We start from the raw sequence: 9,941 nt of genomic DNA, 5'->3' as shown, positions 1-9,941 counted from the left end.
GGTGAATGTTTATGATTCTGTACATATATGTAGATATTATATTGTATTTTAATATAAGATAAACACACTATTTAAATAGTTAAAATACCAAGAATTAGAAAATATGTTTTGAACTAATTATCAATTCTACAAAAATTATTAAATAATTAAATTTTATAATATGTGATTGATAAAGGTAAATATTTTCGTATATTTACAAAAAATTAAGATAATAACGAAACATTAATAAAAAAGCACCTTTTTTACTCATTTTATTTGCTTTTGAATTCTTTTTGAATTTCAATATTTGCGAATACTTATATAAAAATTAAAAATTTTGTATATTCGTATTTGGAGAGTATATTATTGTTTATTTCTTATTTAAAATTACGATTTTAACTAAAGATATTTTACGATTTTCTGTTACCACACAACTTTTAAACATATTTATTTCATATTATTCAAATAAATTCACAAGAAAATTTTATGTTAAAATCTCGTTTCATTTAATTAATTTTCCTATAATTAAAATTAGATAATCATCCACAACAATATTGCGGATCAAAATAAATACTTTAAAATTGAAAATAACATAAATTAAAATCCCGATTGAAAAAAAGTAATAAAGTTTATTAAAAAAATTTTTATATGTATGTAAATAAATAAAAAGTTTGAATAATTATATCCACATAATTATTTAAACATTTCATAGGACACGATAAAATTTTTTCGACCTACGATCTGATTATCATTACCTTTAATATTCACAAGTTTGTACTTAATTTTTTATTTATTATTTATTTTCATATACTTTTATAATCAAATGTACCATATCAATTTTTAACACACTTGTTAGTTGCACAATTTTAAATCAATTAATATAATAAGACGTAAGTGACCAACGAAAATTATTTTTTATATTACAAAAAACATTCTGCAATTCAATTTATCTAAATTTATATTTAAATTTACCTAAAATTTATATTTTATCAACAAGTAATAACAATTATTTAATCCAGTAATTTAATTTAAACACTTATTTTCCGAAACAAAGTCTTTTTCCAGCGAGTTTGAAAAATAAACTAAATAAATTTTTATTTATTCTGTGCTTCTCATACAATATTGAGTGAATATTGAGTACAACATCTCAATATTGCGTACAATATGGAGATATAAGAATTACTGAGTAATAAGTAATAAATATTCTATATATATATGTATATATTATAGAAAAATTTTTAATACTACTTAATTATAAATTTTTCTTATTTTTTACAAATAAAAGAATATTAAAAAAATAAGATAAATTTAAAACGAAAATAAAAACAAAGTTAATATGTGTAGTACAGGTATATATTTTATAATCAGAATTTACAGTTTTGTATGTATTTTTTAATATTGCATAAAATTTTTAATACTACACATAGTGAAAAGGAAGCACACAACTACAATTTTGCAGCCATGACTATGTTAATTTTGCAGATATGACTACCGTTAATATCAATATAAAGTAGTGTTGCCAAATCGAGGAAATATATAATTTTGAGGGAATTTTGAAGGTTTGAAGGGAACAAGAGAAAAAGACCAAAAATCGTGGGGAATTCCATTGAAAACTTTTCATAAACAAATTTTTTATCATTTTTATTTTCTTTAATTTACTTATTTTAATTTCTTTTTTATTTTTGACGAAATGAATTTTAGCCACTTGATGAAAAATAAGATGCTATTTATTTTGAAGTTCTTACACTGGCATAGTATTATTTAAATTACAATTTGAAAGTACCTGTTTAAGTTATCATTATTAATTAAGTTTATTCAATTATGCAATTGAATATATGCAATATTTTTGATTTAATTATTAAATGCTTTTTTTATTTAAGTACAATAAGTATAGATAAAAAATTTTTTCAAAAAAGTAGAAATTTTTGAACTATGTGTAGGTTAGTAGATATTTCACTTCCTTTCCCAAATGTAAATTATTAAGGTATTGACCGTAAAGTGGGGAGTTATAGACAATTTTAATTTTGAATATCGTAAATGAAAGGTTTAAAAAGTTTATTTGCAAGTCACTTTTTACAACATATTTTCTAACTTCTCACTTGTAACTTTTATATTATATATTAATACTTAAACAAATTAGGAGAAAATTTTCGTTTTGCGGCATTAATAAATTTTTTTTGTAATACAATTTTTACAATTCTTTTCTTTTCTTCTTGACATGTTCTTTCCACCAGAGCTTCACATCCAGAGTGTTTCGCTGTGTTTTGGATTAATCCTACAACACCATTCAATTTCAATTGTGATGGGTTTATTAAATTTTTCTTTGTGAAATTTACGTGTACACATTTACTTTCATTTAGTTTTGTTTTTAATGTTTTTGTCCATTTACTTTATTGTTACTTGCTTCCTGTAAATTCTTGGTCGATCGTCTCAAATGTAGCCAAAATTACACCTTCTGAATATAGAAAATCACTTGTATAAAGCGTGTATAATATAGAACCCAGAATATTGCCCTGAGGCACACAAGCCCTAATTTCCCTAAGCGTAGAGTACTCGTCGTCCTGTTTGATTCGGAAATAATAAAACTATTTGATTGAAATATTGTCGAGCGTATTTCTCATTTTCTAACGCCTTTTCCATAATATTTGTTGTTCTGCGTATTTGGTCAATTGTTGCATTGTTCTATCAAACTGATCGGTATCAGCTTTGTTAACAAGAATTTTTAAATGATTTTGATATCATTGATAGCATAGAAATCGGTCTATATAACTTTGCCTCATTTAAGGGTTTCCCCGGTTTTCCTATCATAACTTCCGTTACTTTCAAAGCACTAGGGACATACCTCAGAGACATTGCTACATTCACCTCTTTTTTCAAAAATGTCAATGCGTTTCTCGGCATTCCTTTAACATCTCAGCAGTAATGAGGTCAAAACCTAGGGCCATATTCGATTCAAACCACTTCTTTCCATGGCAATTTTTTTTTAACATAAATAGAGCCATAATGCAGTTAATTTGGTTGAAAAATTCCTTCCAAGTGATCAGTAAATAGTTCAATTTTATACCTTTTGCTTTTTTCAGCTTTCCCTCTTCTGTTTATTTTACCTTTTTTAATAAACCCCTCCACTTTAGAATTTAATTGAACAAATAACAACATGTTTAAAGCCTACCCAACCTCCGGTTTCGTTAACTGAAGTGGATCAACTCCGTTTGTTAGCAGTAGAGTGATCGGAATTCAAATTAAAAATATTTGCCGAAATCCTTCTAGGTATAAAAAAAGGTCAATAAGATCCAGTATTTCGTTGGCAACATTAGGCTAATAAGTCGAACTGCCAGTAGAATGATAGCAACCTCCCAACTCTTGAATTTTTTTTTCCTTACTCTTCTTGGGAGCATAGAGCTTCCACTTGACATCTCTACCTCGTTCGATTCTTTGGTATTTGCTTAATTTGACCCCAAGTTAAATCCGATTTTTCTACTTCAGAATTTACACATCTACGCCTGGTGTTTCTGGAGCGGCCAGGTCTCCTCGAACTTTGTAGGTTCCACTCCAAGCTCATTCCAGCTTATACAATTTAGACAGAATATTCGGCATATTATTCTGAAAAATCTGTTGGTAAATACCTGCAGTTTTGGATTTTGATGTTAGCCAAGTCTCGCTGCCGTGCATTAGGACCGATTTTTCACAAGTCTGAAGTATTCTCAGCTTAGTTGTTCTGAAGATCTGGCCGCTTTTTCAACTACAACCGAAATACGTAGTTTGCCGAACGCCTCTCTTGCTTTCTTCAATCTGTTTTCTATATCTTCTTGGGTCCCGCCATCTATTGTTATGAAGCTGTTGGTTAATGAGTTCTAGACTGACTGTGCTAGTATAATTTATTTTCACCGACTTGGTTTTGTCATTATTTATTTCTTAAACCAACATGTCTGACAAGTTATTAAAGGTGTTTTAATTTGCTCTGCACATCACTGATCTTATGGCAGAGAAGGTATATGTCATCCGCATAATCTAAGTCTTCTAGCTGTTGAGTACTATACCCTTTCTCTGTGAGCAGACAACTTGTAGGATATTGTCTAGCACAGTAGGAACAACAAGCGACAGTGGGTAATCCTGCTTTACTTCTAACTGGGTGAGAAAAAACTCGTTTTTTTTTTCCATCATATAGTACTGCGAGCTCGGCTTCTTCTGTCTTTAAGTACTTTCCATATTGCATATTGCACTTAATTGTGTGAAAAGCCTTTTTGAAGTCGACGAAGAGCGTGTATAGTGGTGTCCTGTATTCTATTGATTGCTCGACCATTATTCGAAGCGTCAACTCTCGAATAGCTTTCCCTAATTCTCTGTCGCCATAACTAAACATAGTTCAATCTTCTCCGTCTCTATTTAGGATCCCTCATTATGGTTCGTGGTTTCCCTATTAAAATTGAAATAGCTCCTCTTGAATAGTTAACAAGGTGAGCTGGTACCAAATTCTTTCCCAACTTCCCAAATGTGTTTCTGACAAGAGACGCTCCAATTCGTACTTTATTTACTAACCACGTTCTAATTCGTATTTTATTAACTGACATTTTTCAGAAATCGCTTCGGGGTTGGTAGATATATATTAACATCTATCCATAGCAAGTAATCTCATTGAGATTTCGTCAATTCATTGTAGTATGTCTAGCGTCATTTGCATTATGCTACTGTCTATTGGCTGAGGTTTTTGCATTGTATTATTATCAATTTCTTTAGATTTTATGCCTTTCTTAGGTATATAACACCATTTTTACCTTTAAAAGCATTAATCGTTCTTGGGGTCCCTTTACGATTACCCAGGACCCTTTTAGGCCGATTTCCTTTAATCCTCCTTTTTTGTAATTCCTTAGCCACTAAATAGCTTCGACAACTGACAGGGTGTGCCTTGTTGCCTGAAAGTTATCTTTTTTATTACATTCTGCTGTCACATTAACAGCACATTTTACACATTTAGCCCCCCTTTCGCAAAATCTTTGTGTTATGTTCGAAATTCTGGCATCTCTTGCATTGCGGGATGGACCCATTCTAAAAGGTTCAACTTTTACTCTCATGTGCTCAAGATATTCTATTTTATATATTTTATTTATGTGTTCGGTATAGTCGAAAGACAACTTGAAAAAGAGAAACATTTTAGTAGCATTCATGTAATCTTCTTTTTTTTTTTAATTTTATTTGACATCTACGCATTTGGATCTCTTTTGGATAAGTTCACACTTAATATCCTACGGCTTACGTGATTGATCTGATAAACTAACAGTTCACAATTAAAATGCTACTGCGACTCACGTGAAGTTTCTGAACATTACTTAAATTGACCCCATCCATTTATTTTCATTAGTATGCCATCCCAATTTTAGTTTTAGTGTAGAATACAGGCAGCTGTCTGTTTTTATTTTCATTTTCAACATTAATTTTTGGTTGTTCATTGCTTATCATGTTTACCTTCACGTACTTCTCTACTTCAGTACTATTCATTTCCGATGCCGGTTCCATTTTCTGGTGAACTCTTAGCTTTGCTCGTTGAGTTTCTTTTCGTTTTAAGAATCCAATTTGTCTAGCGATCTATCGCTTTTCTATATTTTAGTTCATATGCAATTTTTGTATACATATCATGATTCTTGATTGAAACTCAAAAAAGGTTGCTAAAGTACAAAAGCGAAAAAAAGCAACATATTTAAATGCTCAAATGTTGCTGTCATATTTAAATTGTCAAATGTTGCTCAATACTCATATGGCAGCCTAAAACTGGAAAAGGGAAATTATTGCCTGTATCTAAGCAATATATGATTGCAAAGCAAGAATAGTTTATCAGATTTATAGAAATGTAATACGTCGAATAGAGTATTTCTACCTGGTCATCGAAATGGAAAATAGCTAATACTCTTGAACATTCCTTTTCAAGGACTAAAAGTGAAGCTAAAAAATGCTAAAAGTTGATAATTGATCAGCTGAGTTTCCCAAAAAAGTATTCTAAAATATTGTAATGAAAATTTAATTATTTTTATGTTATATTTTAAATTGAATTGTTTTTCTAAAAAAAAAATATCGTTGTTGAATGTCTAAAAATAAAATATAATTTAAATAGTAAAAGTTATAAAAGCATAAAAAGCACTAAATACATGATAGTATATGCGTCATACAATTTTAAAAAATTTGAGATTGCAACAAAATTTTTAAATGAAATTAGATAACATTCAAAGAAATCTAATGTGATCAGCACATAACCGACTACAATGTATGTACATTACCTAGTTTAGTGAAAGTGTTACAGAAGATTATAAAAATGCAATTTCAACACCTCTTTCCAATTTTAAGGACATTAGCAAAGTCCTTAAAATTGACCTAAGAAAGGCATAAATATATTAACGAAAATATCTAAAAAAAATGTAAATTTGGCTCTTAACACAGTTTCGCTTTGTGCCATCCGAATTTCCTCAAAAGTTGACCAGCTAGTTTCGGTAAAAAACAAGGCCTAAATATAAAATTTCAAGAAATTGCATCAATTAATTTCGTAGATATGGTAAAAATGTGAAAGATATTTCCAAAAATTTTATAGGTTTATTGTTTTAACAACCCGAATTTAAATATTAAATTACAAGAAAATCGGAGAGCCAAAAAAAAAACTCACATATAAAATTTCATCAAAATCGATTCGGTCGAACTTGTGATACACGCGTTCACACACAAACATCCCGAAAGTTTAGTTTAGTTGTTGGGGATGGTTAGAAACCGGTTTTCTAGACACTGCTCAGTATCATCTGCATAAGCTGGGGAGATAGGACTCGCTCTTGTGCAGATTTCCGAGCGATGACGGAACCGCACATTCTTTGCGACTGTCTTGCGAAGGGTTTCCTGAGCGTTCACGAACTGCTGTCTAATTCCAGTTTTATACTTAGAACAAGTATATTACAGGCGGGAACGCGACTAGCACGTTACAGAATCACCCTTTATAATATTATTTACAATATAAGTAGATTTCTTTTCTCTCATACGCAAAAAGTAAAGAAATATTTTCAAATATAAAAAGAAAAGTTTGCGATATGTTGTAATAAGAAATAAATAACAAAGAGATAAACAAAACAAAGGAAAAAACTATAATATTATGTTTTTGTGAATAATTTTATTTTCATAATTTGGAAGAGTTCATTGTATTTTTAATATTTAATAAAAAACTTATCATACATTAATGAACTGGTTTTGCTTGAAAAGATAATGAAATATTTTAGGCAAGAGAAAAAAAAGAATATAAGCTACTATTCATCGCATGAATGTAAAAGAATACTTTTTTACCTTCATTCCTAATTTTAACAATTAGTCTTTAAATTTAATTTAATACTCTGTCGACTCTCAGAAATTTGAATTTAAAAAGAAAAAATTGTTGATATTATACATATATATAAAAACTAACATAAATTTAATTTTAAGTGATCAAAAACTTAAATTAAAACGAGTTGTGAAATATTATATTAAGCTGTAATACAAGTACATGACTAGTGTGCTTCATTATTGCGTAGATATCTTTTTACACACATTGCATGTAACTAATAAAAATTAAGTATCTTTAAAACCTTATTTTATTTAAATAAAACCATTTAGATTTGTCAAATAATCAATTATTCAAATTAAAAATGATCAAAAAATCATAAGTAGAAGCTAATTATTGCACAAAAATTAAACTCCTGATAAAGCACTTAAGCAAATATTAAAATTAAAACTTTTACTTTCATAAAGTGCCTGCCTTCTATTAGGAAAAAGTTAAAATAGCAAATCTTTATTGATAAAATAATGTGAAAATATTTTGTTAAACTGAATATGTTAAAAACTATTAAGTTAAGAGTAAATTAGTAAACATGTGTTAATTAATTACGAGCACTTAAAGTAAAAAAAAAAAAAACAAATTGAACTTAAAATAAGTTGAATAAATAGAAAAATTGAGCTTTTCCATTCAAGTAGTAAACGTAAAACTTTTTTAATGATACGCTTACATATGTAGCGTATCATTAAAACATATAGGTACACCTAAATAATTCAAATTCCAAAAAGGAAAATACTGGCACCCTACTATTTAATTTGATTTTCGTGAAACGATTTTCATATTTGGGAAAATGGTAAGATAAGCACCAATCAAATACCAAAATCTAAATCAAGATCGCTATACCAAAATCAATCATTTCACGAAAATCGAATTACATAGTAAGACCCCGGAACTTTTATGAATCCTAATTGAAAAATAAAGTGTTCTGCTAAATTATTATTTAAATATTTTACTAAAAGTAATTCTATTTTTAATTATCAGATAAGAAAGTTTTTATATTTAATTATTATGTAGATAAGTACGTAGGTATACTTGTAAATTTAGATTTTGAAATTTCTTATAACCACAGAGTAAACAATTTATGCCAAATCATCTCATCATCATAGTACAAAAGCTAATTTTTCTTGCTAAGGTACAAAAAAAAATTTAAATATAAAAAAATTTTTGTTAAATTGATATTATGCACATAAAATTTCAAATAAATAATTATGTACCAAATTGATAAAATACGCAAATATTTTTGTACATAGATATGTATGTAAGTAGGTATATAACCTCCAATTATGTAAATTAAAAAAAACTAGCAATCGTATTGCATAGAGAACTAAGCAAAGTATGAGCGCCTTCATTTCTTCGTTATTTTAAATATTTAAATTGCATTATTTGCTTATAATTTTTATTACAATCATTATAACAATATTTGCAAAGCTAACAAAGTAAAAATCAGAAATAACGAATTATGCACGCTTTTAAATATTTTGTAATGCAATTCATACTGCGTAAATTAAACATATTATGTAAAATATAGAACGTTCATTACAATGTTTAAGAACTTTCATTTTTACAAGCATCCGATAGGATACCCAGCCCTCTACCTACTTTAAATATTTTATAATTTACAATGTAAATATGTTCATTAGCATTACACATGTACATATTGAATTTTTCCTTTGGAAATGAAGCACAACAGTACATTTACGAATCCCAAAAATAACATTATGTTCTACCAACGATTTTATAATTTAATCTCATAGTGGAAGTTGATTTCCTAATATTATGCAACCGAGTACTTTTTATTTCCTTCCAAAAAAGAAATCCACATTTTTTTCTAAAAAATGCAATTATCTTTAAATAGAATTCTAAAAATACAAATTCTACTTATGATTTCCAACATCCTTTTCGGTAAAGTTGAAGCCTTTCTCAACACGCGTTTCCATTTATTGTTTAAGTAAAATGAACATCAATTTTTGTATTTGAAAATTTATTTATCTATACATAAATAGATGTACATACTATTTTAAAGTGCTCCAAATTTCCTTACCTTTTCAATCTGTTATTCAACCTACAGTAAATTCTTTTATTTCCAAGTTAAAGAATTTTACAATTCTTAAAACTTTTCAAAACAGTGTTACAATTTTAAACTTATTTAGAATAGATTGATTCGTATTTAAAGGAAATTAATAATTCGACTTAAATAAAAAAAAAACTTTACAAAAAAGTTGTAATAACATATGAAATTTTTAATCAAATTTGCCCACAATTGCCAATTATAATTTAACCTTCACAAAAATAAAATAAAAATAATTTACAAAAAGACAATTTAAACACCCGTACAAAAATACGGACGAAAAAGTCAAATATACAGATTGCCACTGATTACATTGAATTATTTTTGTTTTTGTTAAAAGCCGGACGGTCTAAAAAGCTTTTGAATGTCCAAAACTAATATGTGTGAGTATGACAATGACATAACATACCTTTTTTGAAAGTATTATAAAAAAATTTAACGAAACTTCAAATGTTGAAAGCAGGGCTACCACTCACGAAAAAATAAGGGCCAAATTCAAGGAAAAAGAGCCAAAACTGATTTTTGAAACATAACATAATAGGTCTGTGAGGGATAAAACTT

At 28.0% G+C, this 9,941-nt stretch overlaps 1 protein-coding gene across 4 annotated transcripts in view; it reads right to left on the bottom strand.

Annotated features, from left to right (window-relative positions):
* Nucleotides 1–9,719, bottom strand: part of LOC129606514 (pyruvate carboxylase, mitochondrial-like) — a 44,970-nt gene extending 35,251 nt beyond the window's left edge. For 2 of the 4 annotated variants that reach the window (XM_055516861.1, XM_055516865.1), the window contains exon 1: nucleotides 9,354–9,719. The gene's annotated coding sequence lies outside the window, so the exon portion shown is untranslated. Of the gene's footprint in view, nucleotides 1–734; nucleotides 831–951; nucleotides 1,047–9,353 lie in introns of those variants that run through there. The other 2 variants (XM_055516862.1, XM_055516863.1) reach the window with 2 other exon arrangements.
* Nucleotides 9,720–9,941: the final 222 nt, after the last annotated feature.

The sequence above is a fragment of the Condylostylus longicornis genome, unplaced genomic scaffold (genome assembly GCF_029603195.1).
Source record: "Condylostylus longicornis isolate FDR11 unplaced genomic scaffold, ASM2960319v2 ptg000018l, whole genome shotgun sequence".
Taxonomy (NCBI): Eukaryota; Metazoa; Arthropoda; class Insecta; order Diptera; family Dolichopodidae; genus Condylostylus; species Condylostylus longicornis.
The sequence above is the reverse complement of the archived record's forward strand: the minus strand, read 5'-3'. Positions and strand labels throughout refer to the sequence as shown.